At 36.4% G+C, this 15,815-nt stretch overlaps 49 non-coding genes across 49 annotated transcripts; all 49 read left to right on the plus strand.

The window, feature by feature from the left end:
- Positions 1 to 592: 592 nt before the first annotated feature.
- trnav-aac lies at positions 593 to 665 on the plus strand. The gene has a single exon. It is a non-coding gene; the product is annotated as a tRNA-Val (tRNA).
- Positions 666 to 770: 105 nt separating this feature from the next.
- trnav-aac lies at positions 771 to 843 on the plus strand. The gene has a single exon. It is a non-coding gene; the product is annotated as a tRNA-Val (tRNA).
- A 105-nt stretch (positions 844 to 948) lies between these two features.
- On the plus strand, positions 949 to 1,021 carry trnav-aac. Its single transcript has one exon. It is a non-coding gene; the product is annotated as a tRNA-Val (tRNA).
- A 105-nt stretch (positions 1,022 to 1,126) lies between these two features.
- trnav-aac lies at positions 1,127 to 1,199 on the plus strand. The gene has a single exon. It is a non-coding gene; the product is annotated as a tRNA-Val (tRNA).
- A 105-nt stretch (positions 1,200 to 1,304) lies between these two features.
- trnav-aac lies at positions 1,305 to 1,377 on the plus strand. The gene has a single exon. It is a non-coding gene; the product is annotated as a tRNA-Val (tRNA).
- A 267-nt stretch (positions 1,378 to 1,644) lies between these two features.
- Positions 1,645 to 1,717, plus strand: trnav-aac. Its single transcript has one exon. It is a non-coding gene; the product is annotated as a tRNA-Val (tRNA).
- A 105-nt stretch (positions 1,718 to 1,822) lies between these two features.
- On the plus strand, positions 1,823 to 1,895 carry trnav-aac. Its single transcript has one exon. It is a non-coding gene; the product is annotated as a tRNA-Val (tRNA).
- Positions 1,896 to 2,163: 268 nt separating this feature from the next.
- Positions 2,164 to 2,236, plus strand: trnav-aac. Its single transcript has one exon. It is a non-coding gene; the product is annotated as a tRNA-Val (tRNA).
- A 285-nt stretch (positions 2,237 to 2,521) lies between these two features.
- On the plus strand, positions 2,522 to 2,594 carry trnav-aac. The gene has a single exon. It is a non-coding gene; the product is annotated as a tRNA-Val (tRNA).
- Positions 2,595 to 2,699: 105 nt separating this feature from the next.
- trnav-aac lies at positions 2,700 to 2,772 on the plus strand. The gene has a single exon. It is a non-coding gene; the product is annotated as a tRNA-Val (tRNA).
- A 446-nt stretch (positions 2,773 to 3,218) lies between these two features.
- Positions 3,219 to 3,291, plus strand: trnav-aac. The gene has a single exon. It is a non-coding gene; the product is annotated as a tRNA-Val (tRNA).
- A 104-nt stretch (positions 3,292 to 3,395) lies between these two features.
- trnav-aac lies at positions 3,396 to 3,468 on the plus strand. The gene has a single exon. It is a non-coding gene; the product is annotated as a tRNA-Val (tRNA).
- Positions 3,469 to 3,912: 444 nt separating this feature from the next.
- trnav-aac lies at positions 3,913 to 3,985 on the plus strand. The gene has a single exon. It is a non-coding gene; the product is annotated as a tRNA-Val (tRNA).
- Positions 3,986 to 4,092: 107 nt separating this feature from the next.
- On the plus strand, positions 4,093 to 4,165 carry trnai-aau. The gene has a single exon. It is a non-coding gene; the product is annotated as a tRNA-Ile (tRNA).
- Positions 4,166 to 4,272: 107 nt separating this feature from the next.
- Positions 4,273 to 4,345, plus strand: trnav-aac. Its single transcript has one exon. It is a non-coding gene; the product is annotated as a tRNA-Val (tRNA).
- Positions 4,346 to 4,451: 106 nt separating this feature from the next.
- On the plus strand, positions 4,452 to 4,524 carry trnav-aac. Its single transcript has one exon. It is a non-coding gene; the product is annotated as a tRNA-Val (tRNA).
- Positions 4,525 to 4,792: 268 nt separating this feature from the next.
- Positions 4,793 to 4,865, plus strand: trnav-aac. The gene has a single exon. It is a non-coding gene; the product is annotated as a tRNA-Val (tRNA).
- Positions 4,866 to 4,970: 105 nt separating this feature from the next.
- trnav-aac lies at positions 4,971 to 5,043 on the plus strand. Its single transcript has one exon. It is a non-coding gene; the product is annotated as a tRNA-Val (tRNA).
- A 105-nt stretch (positions 5,044 to 5,148) lies between these two features.
- Positions 5,149 to 5,221, plus strand: trnav-aac. Its single transcript has one exon. It is a non-coding gene; the product is annotated as a tRNA-Val (tRNA).
- Positions 5,222 to 5,487: 266 nt separating this feature from the next.
- trnav-aac lies at positions 5,488 to 5,560 on the plus strand. The gene has a single exon. It is a non-coding gene; the product is annotated as a tRNA-Val (tRNA).
- A 106-nt stretch (positions 5,561 to 5,666) lies between these two features.
- On the plus strand, positions 5,667 to 5,739 carry trnav-aac. The gene has a single exon. It is a non-coding gene; the product is annotated as a tRNA-Val (tRNA).
- Positions 5,740 to 5,844: 105 nt separating this feature from the next.
- trnav-aac lies at positions 5,845 to 5,917 on the plus strand. The gene has a single exon. It is a non-coding gene; the product is annotated as a tRNA-Val (tRNA).
- Positions 5,918 to 6,022: 105 nt separating this feature from the next.
- Positions 6,023 to 6,095, plus strand: trnav-aac. The gene has a single exon. It is a non-coding gene; the product is annotated as a tRNA-Val (tRNA).
- A 106-nt stretch (positions 6,096 to 6,201) lies between these two features.
- Positions 6,202 to 6,274, plus strand: trnav-aac. The gene has a single exon. It is a non-coding gene; the product is annotated as a tRNA-Val (tRNA).
- A 446-nt stretch (positions 6,275 to 6,720) lies between these two features.
- trnav-aac lies at positions 6,721 to 6,793 on the plus strand. Its single transcript has one exon. It is a non-coding gene; the product is annotated as a tRNA-Val (tRNA).
- A 264-nt stretch (positions 6,794 to 7,057) lies between these two features.
- Positions 7,058 to 7,130, plus strand: trnav-aac. Its single transcript has one exon. It is a non-coding gene; the product is annotated as a tRNA-Val (tRNA).
- A 104-nt stretch (positions 7,131 to 7,234) lies between these two features.
- Positions 7,235 to 7,307, plus strand: trnav-aac. Its single transcript has one exon. It is a non-coding gene; the product is annotated as a tRNA-Val (tRNA).
- A 105-nt stretch (positions 7,308 to 7,412) lies between these two features.
- On the plus strand, positions 7,413 to 7,485 carry trnav-aac. Its single transcript has one exon. It is a non-coding gene; the product is annotated as a tRNA-Val (tRNA).
- Positions 7,486 to 7,769: 284 nt separating this feature from the next.
- trnav-aac lies at positions 7,770 to 7,842 on the plus strand. Its single transcript has one exon. It is a non-coding gene; the product is annotated as a tRNA-Val (tRNA).
- A 106-nt stretch (positions 7,843 to 7,948) lies between these two features.
- trnav-aac lies at positions 7,949 to 8,021 on the plus strand. The gene has a single exon. It is a non-coding gene; the product is annotated as a tRNA-Val (tRNA).
- A 267-nt stretch (positions 8,022 to 8,288) lies between these two features.
- Positions 8,289 to 8,361, plus strand: trnav-aac. The gene has a single exon. It is a non-coding gene; the product is annotated as a tRNA-Val (tRNA).
- A 105-nt stretch (positions 8,362 to 8,466) lies between these two features.
- On the plus strand, positions 8,467 to 8,539 carry trnav-aac. Its single transcript has one exon. It is a non-coding gene; the product is annotated as a tRNA-Val (tRNA).
- Positions 8,540 to 8,807: 268 nt separating this feature from the next.
- On the plus strand, positions 8,808 to 8,880 carry trnav-aac. Its single transcript has one exon. It is a non-coding gene; the product is annotated as a tRNA-Val (tRNA).
- A 105-nt stretch (positions 8,881 to 8,985) lies between these two features.
- trnav-aac lies at positions 8,986 to 9,058 on the plus strand. The gene has a single exon. It is a non-coding gene; the product is annotated as a tRNA-Val (tRNA).
- A 105-nt stretch (positions 9,059 to 9,163) lies between these two features.
- Positions 9,164 to 9,236, plus strand: trnav-aac. The gene has a single exon. It is a non-coding gene; the product is annotated as a tRNA-Val (tRNA).
- Positions 9,237 to 9,681: 445 nt separating this feature from the next.
- Positions 9,682 to 9,754, plus strand: trnav-aac. Its single transcript has one exon. It is a non-coding gene; the product is annotated as a tRNA-Val (tRNA).
- Positions 9,755 to 10,022: 268 nt separating this feature from the next.
- Positions 10,023 to 10,095, plus strand: trnav-aac. The gene has a single exon. It is a non-coding gene; the product is annotated as a tRNA-Val (tRNA).
- Positions 10,096 to 10,718: 623 nt separating this feature from the next.
- trnav-aac lies at positions 10,719 to 10,791 on the plus strand. Its single transcript has one exon. It is a non-coding gene; the product is annotated as a tRNA-Val (tRNA).
- Positions 10,792 to 10,896: 105 nt separating this feature from the next.
- trnav-aac lies at positions 10,897 to 10,969 on the plus strand. Its single transcript has one exon. It is a non-coding gene; the product is annotated as a tRNA-Val (tRNA).
- A 444-nt stretch (positions 10,970 to 11,413) lies between these two features.
- trnav-aac lies at positions 11,414 to 11,486 on the plus strand. Its single transcript has one exon. It is a non-coding gene; the product is annotated as a tRNA-Val (tRNA).
- Positions 11,487 to 11,932: 446 nt separating this feature from the next.
- trnav-aac lies at positions 11,933 to 12,005 on the plus strand. The gene has a single exon. It is a non-coding gene; the product is annotated as a tRNA-Val (tRNA).
- Positions 12,006 to 12,273: 268 nt separating this feature from the next.
- Positions 12,274 to 12,346, plus strand: trnav-aac. Its single transcript has one exon. It is a non-coding gene; the product is annotated as a tRNA-Val (tRNA).
- A 106-nt stretch (positions 12,347 to 12,452) lies between these two features.
- Positions 12,453 to 12,525, plus strand: trnav-aac. Its single transcript has one exon. It is a non-coding gene; the product is annotated as a tRNA-Val (tRNA).
- Positions 12,526 to 13,148: 623 nt separating this feature from the next.
- trnav-aac lies at positions 13,149 to 13,221 on the plus strand. Its single transcript has one exon. It is a non-coding gene; the product is annotated as a tRNA-Val (tRNA).
- A 627-nt stretch (positions 13,222 to 13,848) lies between these two features.
- On the plus strand, positions 13,849 to 13,921 carry trnav-aac. The gene has a single exon. It is a non-coding gene; the product is annotated as a tRNA-Val (tRNA).
- A 108-nt stretch (positions 13,922 to 14,029) lies between these two features.
- On the plus strand, positions 14,030 to 14,102 carry trnav-aac. The gene has a single exon. It is a non-coding gene; the product is annotated as a tRNA-Val (tRNA).
- Positions 14,103 to 14,207: 105 nt separating this feature from the next.
- trnav-aac lies at positions 14,208 to 14,280 on the plus strand. Its single transcript has one exon. It is a non-coding gene; the product is annotated as a tRNA-Val (tRNA).
- Positions 14,281 to 14,546: 266 nt separating this feature from the next.
- trnav-aac lies at positions 14,547 to 14,619 on the plus strand. Its single transcript has one exon. It is a non-coding gene; the product is annotated as a tRNA-Val (tRNA).
- Positions 14,620 to 15,243: 624 nt separating this feature from the next.
- Positions 15,244 to 15,316, plus strand: trnav-aac. Its single transcript has one exon. It is a non-coding gene; the product is annotated as a tRNA-Val (tRNA).
- The last annotated feature ends 499 nt before the right edge of the window (positions 15,317 to 15,815 follow it).

A 15,815-nucleotide genomic window follows, 5' to 3' on the forward strand; every position in this document is an offset into this window, starting at 1 on the left:
GAATTCTAATACAGTACATGCAAAGAATATCACAAAATATCTGTTTACTCAGTGGTATTTGAAAAACAGAGGTTTCTGTAGTGTAGTGGTTATCACGTTCAGCCTAACACGCGAAAGGTCCCTGGTTCAAAACCAGGCAGAAACATAGTTTCATATTTTTAATAGTTGCCTCATTATGGGATTTAAAATACATTAAAGGAATATCCTTAAAATTCTGTTCATTCATTGTACATGCTTCAATGAGCAGTTTCTATAGTGTAGTGCTTATCAAGCATGTCTCTAATGCAAAAGGTCCCCGATTCGTAACAGAGAACTACACTTTTCATGAATGCCTCATTATGGGAATTCTAATACAGTACATGCAAAGAATATCACAAAAAATCTGTTTACTCAGCTTTATTCATAAAGCAGAGGTTTCTGTAGTGTAGTGGTTATCACGTTCGCCTAACACGCGAAAGGTCCCTGGTTCAAAACCAGGAAGAGACAGCGTTCTTTTAATTTCATAGCATGCCTCATTATGGGAATTCTAATACAGTACATGCAAAGAATATCACAAAATATCTGTTTACTCAGTGGTATTTGAAAAACAGAGGTTTCTGTAGTGTAGTGGTTATCACGTTCGCCTAACACGCGAAAGGTCCCTGGTTCAAAACCAGGCAGAAACATATTTCTCTGATTTTAATAGTTGCCTCATTATGGCAATTCTAATACATTATATGCAAAGAATATCACAAAATATCTGTTTACTCAGTGGTATTTGAAAAACAGAGGTTTCTGTAGTGTAGTGGTTATCACGTTCGCCTAACATGCGAAAGGTCCCTGGTTCAAAACCAGGCAGAAACATAGTTCTCTGATTTTAATAGTTGCCTCATTATGGCAATTCTAATACATTACATGCAAAGAATATCACAAAATATCTGTTTACTCAGTGGTATTTGAATAGCAGAGGTTTCTGTAGTGTAGTGGTTATCACGTTCGCCTAACACGCGAAAGGTCCCTGGTTCAAAACCAGGCAGAAACATAGTTCTCTGATTTTAATAGTTGCCTCATTATGGCAATTCTAATACATTACATGCAAAGAATATCACAAAATATCTGTTTACTCAGCTTTATTCATAAACCAGAGGTTTCTGTAGTGTAGTGGTTATCACGTTCGCCTAACACGCGAAAGGTCCCTGGTTCAAAACCAGGCAGAAACATAGTTCTCTTATTTTAATAGTTGCCTCATTATGGCAATTCTAATACATTACATGCAAAGAATATCACAAAATATCTGTTTACTCAGTGTAATTTGAAAAACAGAGGTTTCTGTAGTGTAGTGGTTATCACGTTCGCCTAACACGCGAAAGGTCCCTGGTTCAAAACCAGGCAGAAACATAGTTTCATTTTTTAATAGTTGCCTCATTATGGGATTTAAAATACATAAAAGGAATATCCTTAAAATTCTGTTCATTCATTGTACATGCTTCAATGAGCAGTTTCTATAGTGTAGTGCTTATCAAGCATGTCTCTAATGCAAAAGGTCCCCGATTCGTAACAGAGAACTACACTTTTCATGAATGCCTCATTATGGGAATTCTAATACAGTACATGCAAAGAATATCACAAAAAATCTGTTTACTCAGCTTTATTCATAAAGCAGAGGTTTCTGTAGTGTAGTGGTTATCATGTTCGCCTAACACGCGAAAGGTCCCTGGTTCAAAACCAGGCAGAGACAGCGTTCTTTTAATTTCATAGCAACCTCATTATGGGAATTCTAATACAGTACATGCAAAGAATATCACAAAATATCTGTTTACTCAGTGGTATTTCAAAAACAGAGGTTTCTGTAGTGTAGTGGTTATCACGTTCGCCTAACACGCGAAAGGTCCCTGGTTCAAACCCAGGCAGAAACATAGTTCCATATTTTTAATAGTTGCCTCATTATGGGATTTCAAATACATTAAAGGAATATCCTTAAAATTCTGTTCATTCATTGTACATGCTTCAATGAGCAGTTTCTATAGTGTAGTGCTTATCAAGCATGTCTCTAATGCAAAAGGTCCCCGATTCGTAACAGAGAACTACACTTTTCATGAATGCCTCATTATGGGAATTCTAATACAGTACATGCAAAGAATATCACAAAAATATCTGTTTACTCAGCTTTATTCTAAAGCAGAGGTTTCTGTAGTGTAGTGGTTATCACGTTCGCCTAACACGCGAAAGGTCCCTGGTTCAAAACCAGGCAGAGACAGCGTTCTTTAATTTTAATAGCATACCTCATTATGGGAATTCTAATACAGTACATGCAAAGAATATCACAAAATATCTGTTTACTCAGTGGTATTTGAAAAACAGAGGTTTCTGTAGTGTAGTGGTTATCACGTTCAGCCTAACACGCGAAAGGTCCCTGGTTCAAAACCAGGCAGAAACATAGTTCTCTTATTTTAATAGTTGCCTCATTATGGCAATTCTAATACATTACATGCAAAGAATATCACAAAATATCTGTTTACTCAGTGGTATTTGAAAAACAGAGGTTTCTGTAGTGTAGTGGTTATCACGTTCGCCTAACACGCGAAAGGTCCCTGGTTCAAAACCAGGCAGAAACATAGTTCTCTTATTTTAATAGTTGCCTCATTATGGGAATTCTAATACATTATATGCAAAGAATATCACAAAATATCTGTTTACTCAGTGGAATTTGAAAAACAGAGGTTTCTGTAGTGTAGTGGTTATCACGTTCGCCTAACACGCGAAAGGTCCCTGGTTCAAAACCAGGCAGAAACATAGTTTCATTTTTTTAATAGTTGCCTCATTATGGGATTTAAAATACATTAAAGGAATATCCTTAAAATTCTGTTCATTCATTGTACATGCTTCAATGAGCAGTTTCTATAGTGTAGTGCTTATCAAGCATGTCTCTAATGCAAAAGGTCCCCGATTCGTAACAGAGAACTACACTTTTCATGAATGCCTCATTATGGGAATTCTAATACAGTACATGCAAAGAATATCACAAAAAATCTGTTTACTCAGCTTTATTCATAAAGCAGAGGTTTCTGTAGTGTAGTGGTTATCATGTTCGCCTAACACGCGAAAGGTCCCTGATTCAAAACCAGGCAGAGACAGCGTTCTTTTAATTTCATAGCAACCTCATTATGGGAATTCTAATACAGTACATGCAAAGAATATCACAAAATATCTATTTACTCAGTGGTATTTGAAAAACAGAGGTTTCTGTAGTGTAGTGGTTATCACGTTCGCCTAACACGCGAAAGGTCCCTGGTTCAAAACCAGGCAGAAACATAGTTCTCTGATTTTAATAGTTGCCTCATTATGGCAATTCTAATACATTACATGCAAAGAATATCACAAAATATCTGTTTACTCAGTGTATTTGAAAAACAGAGGTTTCTGTAGTGTAGTGGTTATCACGTTCGCCTAACACGCGAAAGGTCCCTGGTTCAAAACCAGGCAGAAACATAGTTTACTTTTTTAATAGTTGCCTCATTATGGGATTTAAAATACATTAAAGGAATATCCTTAAAATTCTGTTCATTCATTGTACATGCTTCAATGAGCAGTTTCTATAGTGTAGTGCTTATCAAGCATGTCTCTAATGCAAAAGGTCCCCGATTCGTAACAGAGAACTACACTTTTCATGAATGCCTCATTATGGGAATTCTAATACAGTACATGCAAAGAATATCACAAAAATCTGTTTACTCAGCGTTATTCGTAAAGCAGAGGTTTCTGTAGTGTAGTGGTTATCATGTTCGCCTAACACGCGAAAGGTCCCTGATTCAAAACCAGGCAGAGACAGCGTTCTTTTAATTTCATAGCAGCCTCATTATGGGAATTCTAATACAGTACATGCAAAGAATATCACAAAATATCTGTTTACTCAGTGGTATTTGAAAAACAGAGGTTTCTGTAGTGTAGTGGTTATCATGTTCGCCTAACACGCGAAAGGTCCCTGGTTCAAAACCAGGCAGAAACATAGTTCTCTTATTTTAATAGTTGCCTCATTATGGGAATTCTAATACATTACATGCAAAGAATATCACAAAATATCTGTTTACTCAGCTTGGTATTTGAAAAACAGAGGTTTCTGTAGTGTAGTGGTTATCACGTTCGCCTAATAAGCGAAAGGTCCCTGGTTCAAAACCAGGCAGAAACATAGTTCTCTGATTTTAATAGTTGCCTCATTATGGCAATTCTAATACAGTACATGCAAAGAATATCACAAAATATCTGTTTACTCAGCTGGTATTTCGAAAAGCAGAGGTTTCTGTAGTGTAGTGGTTATCACGTTCGCCTAACACGCGAAAGGTCCCTGGTTCAAAACCAGGCAGAAACATAGTTTCTCTGATTTTAATAGTTGCCTCATTATGGCAATTCTAATACATTACATGCAAAGAATATCACAAAATATCTGTTTACTCAGTGTTATTTGAAAAACAGAGGTTTCTGTAGTGTAGTGGTTATCACGTTCGCCTAACACGCGAAAGGTCCCTGGTTCAAAACCAGGCAGAAACATAGTTTCAATTTTTTAATAGTTGCCTCATTATGGGATTTAAAATACATTAAAGGAATATCCTTAAAATTCTGTTTATTCATTGTACATGCTTCAATGAGCAGTTTCTGTAGTGTAGTGCTTATCAAGCATGTCTCTAATGCAAAAGGTCCCCGATTCGTAACAGAGAACTACACTTTTCATGAATGCCTCATTATGGCAATTATAATACGTTACATGCAAAGAATATCACAAAATATCTGTTTACTCAGCTTTATTCATAAACCAGAGGTTTCTGTAGTGTAGTGGTTATCACGTTCGCCTAACACGCGAAAGGTCCCTGGTTCAAAACCAGGCAGAAACATAGTTCTCTGATTTTAATAGTTGCCTCATTATGGCAATTCTAATACAGTACATGCAAAGAATATCACAAAATATCTGTTTACGCAGTGGTATTTGAATAGCAGAGGTTTCTGTAGTGTAGTGGTTATCACGTTCGCCTAACACGCGAAAGGTCCCTGGTTCAAAACCAGGCAGAAACATAGTTCTCTGATTTTAATAGTTGCCTCATTATGGCAATTCTAATACATTACATGCAAAGAATATCACAAAATATCTGTTTACTCAGTGGAATTTGAAAAACAGAGGTTTCTGTAGTGTAGTGGTTATCACGTTCGCCTAACACGCGAAAGGTCCCTGGTTCAAAACCAGGCAGAAACATAGTTTCATTTTTTAATAGTTGCCTCATTATGGGATTTAAAATACATTAAAGGAATATCCTTAAAATTCTGTTCATTCATTGTACATGCTTCAATGAGCAGTTTCTATAGTGTAGTGCTTATCAAGCATGTCTCTAATGCAAAAGGTCCCCGATTCGTAACAGAGAACTCCACTTTTCATGAATGCCTCATTATGGGAATTCTAATACAGTACATGCAAAGAATATCACAAAAATCTGTTTACTCAGCTTTATTCATAAAGCAGAGGTTTCTGTAGTGTAGTGGTTATCATGTTCGCCTAACACGCGAAAGGTCCCTGGTTCAAAACCAGGCAGAGACAGCGTTCTTTTATTTTAATAGTAGCCTCATTATGGGAATTCTAATACAGTACATGCAAAGAATATCACAAAATATCTGTTTACTCAGTGGTATTTGAAAAAGCAGAGGTTTCTGTAGTGTAGTGGTTATCACGTTCGCCTAACACGCGAAAGGTCCCTGGTTCAAAACCAGGCAGAAACATATTTCTCTGATTTTAATAGTTGCCTCATTATGGCAATTCTAATACATTACATGCAAAGAATATCACAAAATATCTGTTTACTCAGTGGTATTTGAATAGCAGAGGTTTCTGTAGTGTAGTGGTTATCACGTTCGCCTAACACGCGAAAGGTCCCTGGTTCAAAACCAGGCAGAAACATAGTTCTCTGATTTTAATAGTTGCCTCATTATGGCAATTCTAATACATTACATGCAAAGAATATCACAAAATATCTGTTTACTCAGTGGTATTTGAAAAACAGAGGTTTCTGTAGTGTAGTGGTTATCACGTTCGCCTAACACGCGAAAGGTCCCTGGTTCAAAACCAGGCAGAAACATATTTCTTTTAATTTTAATAGTTGCCTCATTATGGCAATTCTAATACATTATATGCAAAGAATATCACAAAATATCTGTTTACTCAGTGGAATTTGAAAAACAGAGGTTTCTGTAGTGTAGTGGTTATCACGTTCGCCTAACACGCGAAAGGTCCCTGGTTCAAAACCAGGCAGAAACATAGTTTCATTTTTTTAATAGTTGCCTCATTATGGGATTTAAAATACATTAAAGGAATATCCTTAAAATTCTGTTCATTCATTGTACATGCTTCAATGAGCAGTTTCTATAGTGTAGTGCTTATCAAGCATGTCTCTAATGCAAAAGGTCCCCGATTCGTAACAGAGAACTCCACTTTTCATGAATGCCTCATTATGGGAATTCTAATACAGTACATGCAAAGAATATCACAAAAAATCTGTTTACTCAGCTTTATTCATAAAGCAGAGGTTTCTGTAGTGTAGTGGTTATCATGTTCGCCTAACACGCGAAAGGTCCCTGATTCAAAACCAGGAAGAGACAGCGTTCTTTTAATTTCATAGCAACCTCATTATGGGAATTCTAATACAGTACATGCAAAGAATATCACAAAATATCTATTTACTCAGTGGTATTTGAAAAACAGAGGTTTCTGTAGTGTAGTGGTTATCACGTTCGCCTAACACGCGAAAGGTCCCTGGTTCAAAACCAGGCAGAAACATAGTTTAATTTTTTAATAGTTGCCTCATTATGGGATTTAAAATACATTAAAGGAATATCCTTAAAATTCTGTTCATTCATTGTACATGCTTCAATGAGCAGTTTCTATAGTGTAGTGCTTATCAAGCATGTCTCTAATGCAAAAGGTCCCCGATTCGTAACAGAGAACCACTTTTCATGAATGCCTCATTATGGGAATTCTAATACAGTACATGCAAAGAATATCACAAAATATCTGTTTACTCAGCTTTATTTGAAAGCAGAGGTTTCTGTAGTGTAGTGGTTATCACGTTCGCCTAACACGCGAAAGGTCCCTGGTTCAAAACCAGGCAGAGACATCGTTCTCTGATTTTCATAGTGCCTCATTATGGGAATTCTAATACAGTACATGCAAAGAATATCACAAAATATCTGTTTACTCAGTGGTATTTGAAAAACAGAGGTTTCTGTAGTGTAGTGGTTATCACGTTCGCCTAACACGCGAAAGGTCCCTGGTTCAAAACCAGGCAGAAACATAGTTCTCTTATTTTAATAGTTGCCTCATTATGGGAATTCTAATACAGTACATGCAAAGAATATCACAAAATATCTGTTTACTCAGTGGTATTTGAAAAACAGAGGTTTCTGTAGTGTAGTGGTTATCACGTTCGCCTAACACGCGAAAGGTCCCTGGTTCAAAACCAGGCAGAAACATAGTTCTCTTATTTTAATAGTTGCCTCATTATGGCAATTCTAATACATTACATGCAAAGAATATCACAAAATATCTGTTTACTCAGTGGTATTTGAATAGCAGAGGTTTCTGTAGTGTAGTGGTTATCACGTTCAGCCTAACACGCGAAAGGTCCCTGGTTCAAAACCAGGCAGAAACATAGTTCTCTTATTTTAATAGTTGCCTCATTATGGCAATTCTAATACATTACATGCAAAGAATATCACAAAATATCTGTTTACTCAGTGGTATTTGAAAAACAGAGGTTTCTGTAGTGTAGTGGTTATCACGTTCGCCTAACACGCGAAAGGTCCCTGGTTCAAAACCAGGCAGAAACATATTTCTCTGATTTTAATAGTTGCCTCATTATGGCAATTCTAATACATTATATGCAAAGAATATCACAAAATATCTGTTTACTCAGTGGTAATTTGAAAAACAGAGGTTTCTGTAGTGTAGTGGTTATCACGTTCGCCTAACACGCGAAAGGTCCCTGGTTCAAAACCAGGCAGAAACATAGTTTCATTTTTTAATAGTTGCCTCATTATGGGATTTAAAATACATTAAAGGAATATCCTTAAAATTCTGTTCATTCATTGTACATGCTTCAATGAGCAGTTTCTATAGTGTAGTGCTTATCAAGCATGTCTCTAATGCAAAAGGTCCCCGATTCGTAACAGAGAACTCCACTTTTCATGAATGCCTCATTATGGGAATTCTAATACAGTACATGCAAAGAATATCACAAAAAATCTGTTTACTCAGCTTTATTCATAAAGCAGAGGTTTCTGTAGTGTAGTGGTTATCACGTTCGCCTAACACGCGAAAGGTCCCTGGTTCAAAACCAGGCAGAGACAGCGTTCTTTTAATTTCATAGCAACCTCATTATGGGAATTCTAATACAGTACATGCAAAGAATATCACAAAATATCTGTTTACTCAGTGGTATTTGAAAAACAGAGGTTTCTGTAGTGTAGTGGTTATCACGTTCGCCTAACACGCGAAAGGTCCCTGGTTCAAAACCAGGCAGAAACATAGTTCTCTGATTTTAATAGTTGCCTCATTATGGGATTTAAAATACATTAAAGGAATATCCTTAAAATTCTGTTCATTCATTGTACATGCTTCAATGAGCAGTTTCTATAGTGTAGTGCTTATCAAGCATGTCTCTAATGCAAAAGGTCCCCGATTCGTAACAGAGAACTCCACTTTTCATGAATGCCTCATTATGGGAATTCTAATACAGTACATGCAAAGAATATCACAAAATATCTGTTTACTCAGTGGTATTTGAAAAGCAGAGGTTTCTGTAGTGTAGTGGTTATCACGTTCGCCTAACACGCGAAAGGTCCCTGGTTCAAAACCAGGCAGAAACATAGTTCTCTGATTTTAATAGTTGCCTCATTATGGCAATTCTAATACATTACATGCAAAGAATATCACAAAATATCTGTTTACTCAGTGGTATTTGAAAAACAGAGGTTTCTGTAGTGTAGTGGTTATCACGTTCGCCTAACACGCGAAAGGTCCCTGGTTCAAAACCAGGCAGAAACATATTTCTCTGATTTTAATAGTTGCCTCATTATGGGAATTCTAATACATTATATGCAAAGAATATCACAAAATATCTGTTTACTCAGTGTAATTTGAAAAACAGAGGTTTCTGTAGTGTAGTGGTTATCACGTTCGCCTAACACGCGAAAGGTCCCTGGTTCAAAACCAGGCAGAAACATAGTTTCATTTTTTAATAGTTGCCTCATTATGGGATTTAAAATACATTAAAGGAATATCCTTAAAATTCTGTTCATTCATTGTACATGCTTCAATGAGCAGTTTCTATAGTGTAGTGCTTATCAAGCATGTCTCTAATGCAAAAGGTCCCCGATTCGTAACAGAGAACTACACTTTTCATGAATGCCTCATTATGGGAATTCTAATACAGTACATGCAAAGAATATCACAAAAAATCTGTTTACTCAGCTTTATTCATAAAGCAGAGGTTTCTGTAGTGTAGTGGTTATCATGTTCGCCTAACACGCGAAAGGTCCCTGATTCAAAACCAGGCAGAGACAGCGTTCTTTTAATTTCATAGCAACCTCATTATGGGAATTCTAATACAGTACATGCAAAGAATATCACAAAATATCTGTTTACTCAGTGGTATTTGAAAAACAGAGGTTTCTGTAGTGTAGTGGTTATCACGTTCGCCTAACACGCGAAAGGTCCCTGGTTCAAAACCAGGCAGAAACATAGTTCCTAATTTTTAATAGTTGCCTCATTATGGGATTTAAAATACATTAAAGGAATATCCTTAAAATTCTGTTCATTCATTGTACATGCTTCAATGAGCAGTTTCTATAGTGTAGTGCTTATCAAGCATGTCTCTAATGCAAAAGGTCCCCGATTCGTAACAGAGAACTACACTTTTCATGAATGCCTCATTATGGGAATTCTAATACAGTACATGCAAAGAATATCACAAAATATCTGTTTACTCAGTGTTATTTGAAAAACAGAGGTTTCTGTAGTGTAGTGGTTATCACGTTCGCCTAACACGCGAAAGGTCCCTGGTTCAAAACCAGGCAGAAACATATTTCTCTGATTTTAATAGTTGCCTCATTATGGGAATTCTAATACATTACATGCAAAGAATATCACAAAATATCTGTTTACTCAGTGGTATTTGAAAAACAGAGGTTTCTGTAGTGTAGTGGTTATCACGTTCAGCCTAACACGCGAAAGGTCCCTGGTTCAAAACCAGGCAGAAACATAGTTTCATTTTTAATAGTTGCCTCATTATGGGATTTAAAATACATTAAAGGAATATCCTTAAAATTCTGTTTATTCATTGTACATGCTTCAATGAGCAGTTTCTGTAGTGTAGTGCTTATCAAGCATGTCTCTAATGCAAAAGGTCCCCGATTCGTAACAGAGAACTCCACTTTTCATGAATGCCTCATTATGGGAATTCTAATACAGTACATGCAAAGAATATCACAAAAAATCTGTTTACTCAGCTTTATTCATAAAGCAGAGGTTTCTGTAGTGTAGTGGTTATCATGTTCGCCTAACACGCGAAAGGTCCCTGATTCAAAACCAGGCAGAGACAGCGTTCTTTTAATTTCATAGCAACCTCATTATGGGAATTCTAATACAGTACATGCAAAGAATATCACAAAATATCTATTTACTCAGTGGTATTTGAAAAACAGAGGTTTCTGTAGTGTAGTGGTTATCACGTTCGCCTAACACGCGAAAGGTCCCTGGTTCAAAACCAGGCAGAAACATATTTCTCTGATTTTAATAGGTGCCTCATTATGGCAATTCTAATACATTACATGCAAAGAATATCACAAAATATCTGTTTACTCAGTGGTATTTGAAAAACAGAGGTTTCTGTAGTGTAGTGGTTATCACGTTCGCCTAACACGCGAAAGGTCCCTGGTTCAAAACCAGGCAGAAACATAGTTTCATTTTTAATAGTTGCCTCATTATGGGATTTAAAATACATTAAAGGAATATCCTTAAAATTCTGTTCATTCATTGTACATGCTTCAATGAGCAGTTTCTATAGTGTAGTGCTTATCAAGCATGTCTCTAATGCAAAAGGTCCCCGATTCGTAACAGAGAACTCCACTTTTCATGAATGCCTCATTATGGGAATTCTAATACAGTACATGCAAAGAATATCACAAAAAATCTGTTTACTCAGCTTTATTCATAAAGCAGAGGTTTCTGTAGTGTAGTGGTTATCACGTTCGCCTAACACGCGAAAGGTCCCTGATTCAAAACCAGGCAGAGACAGCGTTCTTTTAATTTCATAGCAACCTCATTATGGGAATTCTAATACAGTACATGCAAAGAATATCACAAAATATCTGTTTACTCAGTGGTATTTGAAAAACAGAGGTTTCTGTAGTGTAGTGGTTATCACGTTCGCCTAACACGCGAAAGGTCCCTGGTTCAAAACCAGGCAGAAACATAGTTCTCATATTTTTAATAGTTGCCTCATTATGGGATTTAAAATACATTAAAGGAATATCCTTAAAATTCTGTTTATTCATTGTACATGCTTCAATGAGCAGTTTCTATAGTGTAGTGCTTATCAAGCATGTCTCTAATGCAAAAGGTCCCCGATTCGAACAGAGAACTACACTTTTCATGAATGCCTCATTATGGGAATTCTAATACAGTACATGCAAAGAATATCACAAAATATCTGTTTACTCAGTTTATTTATAAAGCAGAGGTTTCTGTAGTGTAGTGGTTATCATGTTGCCTAACATGCGAAAGGTCCCTGATTCAAAACCAGGCAGAGACATCGTTCTCTTTAATTTCATAGCATGCCTCATTATGGGAATTCTAATACAGTACATGCAAAGAATATCACAAAATATCTGTTTACTCAGTGGTATTTGAAAAACAGAGGTTTCTGTAGTGTAGTGGTTATCACGTTCGCCTAACACGCGAAAGGTCCCTGGTTCAAAACCAGGCAGAAACATAGTTTCTGATTTTTAATAGTTGCCTCATTATGGGATTTAAATACATTAAAGGAATATCCTTAAAATTCTGTTCATTCATTGTACATGCTTCAATGAGCAGTTTCTATAGTGTAGTGCTTATCAAGCATGTCTCTAATGCAAAAGGTCCCCGATTCGTAACAGAGAACTACACTTTTCATGAATGCCTCATTATGGGAATTCTAATACAGTACATGCAAAGAATATCACAAAAATATCTGTTTACTCAGCTTTATTCATAAAGCAGAGGTTTCTGTAGTGTAGTGGTTATCATGTTCGCCTAACACGCGAAAGGTCCCTGGTTCAAAACCAGGCAGAGACAGTAGTTCTTTTAATTTAATAGCAACCTCATTATGGGAATTCTAATACATTACATGCAAAGAATATCACAAAATATCTGTTTACTCAGTGGTATTTGAAAAACAGAGGTTTCTGTAGTGTAGTGGTTATCACGTTCGCCTAACACGCGAAAGGTCCCTGGTTCAAAACCAGGCAGAAACATAGTTCTCTGATTTTAATAGTTGCCTCATTATGGCAATTCTAATACATTACATGCAAAGAATATCACAAAATATCTGTTTACTCAGTGGAATTTGAAAAACAGAGGTTTCTGTAGTGTAGTGGTTATCACGTTAGCCTAACACGCGAAAGGTCCCTGGTTCAAAACCAGGCAGAAACATAGTTTCATTTTTTAATAGTTGCCTCATTATGGGATTTAAAATACATTAAAGGAATATCCTTAAAATTCTGTTCATTCATTGTACATGCTTCAATGAGCAGTTTCTATAGTGTAGTGCTTATCAAGCATGTCTCTAATGCAAAAGGTCCCCGATTCGTAACAGAGAACTACACTTTTCATGAATGCCTCATTATGGGAATTCTAATACAGTACATGCAAAGAATATCACAAAAAATCTGTTTACTCAGCTTTATTCATAAAGCAGAGGTTTCTGTAGTGTAGTGGTTATCATGTTCGCCTAACACGCGAAAGGTCCCTGATTCAAAACCAGGCAGAGACAGCGTTCTTTTAATTTCATAGCAACCTCATTATGGGAATTCTAATACAGTACATGCAAAGAATATCACAAAATATCTATTTACTCAGTGGTATTTGAAAAACAGAGGTTTCTGTAGTGTAGTGGTTATCACGTTCGCCTAACACGCGAAAGGTCCCTGGTTCAAAACCAGGCAGAAACATAGTTTAATTTTTTAATAGTTGCCTCATTATGGGATTTAAAATACATTAAAGGAATATCCTTAAAATTCTGTTCATTCATTGTACATGCTTCAATGAGCAGTTTCTATAGTGTAGTGGTTATCAAGCATGTCTCTAATGCAAAAGGTCCCCGATTCGTAACAGAGAACTTCACTTTTCATGAATGCCTCATTATGGGAATTCTAATACAGTACATGCAAAGAATATCACAAAATATCTGTTTACTCAGCTTTATTCATAAAGCAGAGGTTTCTGTAGTGTAGTGGTTATCACGTGTCGTCTAACACGCGAAAGGTCCCTGGTTCAAAACCAGGCAGAAACAGCTTTCTCTGTTTTCATATAGTTGCCTCATTATGGGAATTCTAATACAGTACATGCAAAGAATATCACAAAATATCTGTTTACTCAGTGGTATTTGAAAAACAGAGGTTTCTGTAGTGTAGTGGTTATCACGTTCAGCCTAACACGCGAAAGGTCCCTGGTTCAAAACCAGGCAGAAACATAGTTCTCTTATTTTAATAGTTGCCTCATTATGGGCAATTCTAATACAGTATATGCAAAGAATATCACAAAATGTCTGTTTACTCAGTGTTATTTGAAAAGCAGAGGTTTCTGTAGTGTAGTGGTTATCACGTTCGCCTAACACGCGAAAGGTCCCTGGTTCAAAACCAGGCAGAGACATAGTTCTCTTTATTTTAATAGTTGCCTCATTATGGGCAATTCTAATACAGTACATGCAAAGAATATCACAAAATATCTGTTTACTCAGCTTTATTTCAAAAACCAGAGGTTTCTGTAGTGTAGTGGTTATCACATTCGCCTAACACGCGAAAGGTCCCTGGTTCAAAACCAGGCAGAAACATAATTCTCAAATTTTAATAGTTGCCTCATTATGGCAATTCTAATACATTACATGCAAAGAATATCACAAAATATCTGTTTACTCAGTGGTATTTGAATAGCAGAGGTTTCTGTAGTGTAGTGGTTATCACGTTCGCCTAACACGCGAAAGGTCCCTGGTTCAAAACCAGGCAGAAACATAGTTTCATTTTTTTAATAGTTGCCTCATTATGGGATTTAAAATACATTAAAGGAATATCCTTAAAATTCTGTTCATTCATTGTACATGCTTCAATGAGCAGTTTCTATAGTGTAGTGCTTATCAAGCATGTCTCTAATGCAAAAGGTCCCCGATTCGTAACAGAGAACTACACTTTTCATGAATGCCTCATTATGGGAATTCTAATACAGTACATGCAAAGAATATCACAAAAAATCTGTTTACTCAGCTTTATTGAAAGCAGAGGTTTCTGTAGTGTAGTGGTTATCACGTTCGCCTAACACGCGAAAGGTCCCTGGTTCAAAACCAGGCAGAAACATACGTTCTCTGATTTTAATAGTTGCCTCATTATGGGAATTCTAATACATTACATGCAAAGAATATCACAAAATATCTGTTTACTCAGTGGTATTTGAAAAACAGAGGTTTCTGTAGTGTAGTGGTTATCACGTTTCGCCTAACACGCGAAAGGTCCCTGGTTCAAAACCAGGCAGAAACATAGTTTGATTTTAATAGTTGCCTCATTATGGGATTTAAAATACATTAAAGGAATATCCTTAAAATTCTGTTCATTCATTGTACATGCTTCAATGAGCAGGGTTTCTATAGTGTAGTGCTTATCAAGCATGTCTCTAATGCAAAGGTCCCCGATTCGTAACAGGAGAACTGCACTTTTCATGATTGCCTCATTATGGGAATTCTAATACAGTACATGCAAAGAATATCACAAAAAATCTGTTTACTCAGCTTATTCGAAAAGCAGAGGTTTCTGTAGTGTAGTGGTTATCATGTTCGCCTAACACGCGAAAGGTCCCTGATTCAAAACCAGGCAGAGACAGCGTTCTTTAATTTTAATAGTAGCCTCATTATGGCAATTCTAATACATTACATGCAAAGAATATCACAAAATATCTGTTTACTCAGTGGTATTTCAAAAACAGAGGTTTCTGTAGTGTAGTGGTTATCACGTTCGCCTAACACGCGAAAGGTCCCTGGTTCAAACCCAGGCAGAAACATAGTTCCATATTTTTAATAGTTGCCTCATTATGGGATTTAAAATACATTAAAGGAATATCCTTAAAATTCTGTTCATTCATTGTACATGCTTCAATGAGCAGTTTCTATAGTGTAGTGCTTATCAAGCATGTCTCTAATGCAAAAGGTTCCCGATTCGTAACAGAGAACTCCACTTTTCATGAATGCCTCATTATGGGAATTCTAATACAGTACATGCAAAGAATATCACAAATAATCTGTTTACTCAGCTTTATTCATAAACCAGAGGTTTCTGTAGTGTAGTGGTTATCACGTTCACGTAACACGCGAAAGGTCCCTGGTTCAAAACCAGGCAGAAACATAGTTCTCTGATTTTCATAGTTGCGTCATTATGGGATTTCAAATACATGAAAGGAGTACCATAACAATTATGTTTATTCATTGTAGTTGATTCAATGAGCAGTTTCAATTTTGTAGTGCTTATCACGTATGTTTCAAATGCAAAAGGTCCCCGATTCG

The sequence above is a fragment of the Coregonus clupeaformis genome, unplaced genomic scaffold (genome assembly GCF_020615455.1).
Source record: "Coregonus clupeaformis isolate EN_2021a unplaced genomic scaffold, ASM2061545v1 scaf3028, whole genome shotgun sequence".
In the NCBI taxonomy this organism is placed as follows: domain Eukaryota; kingdom Metazoa; phylum Chordata; class Actinopteri; order Salmoniformes; family Salmonidae; genus Coregonus; species Coregonus clupeaformis.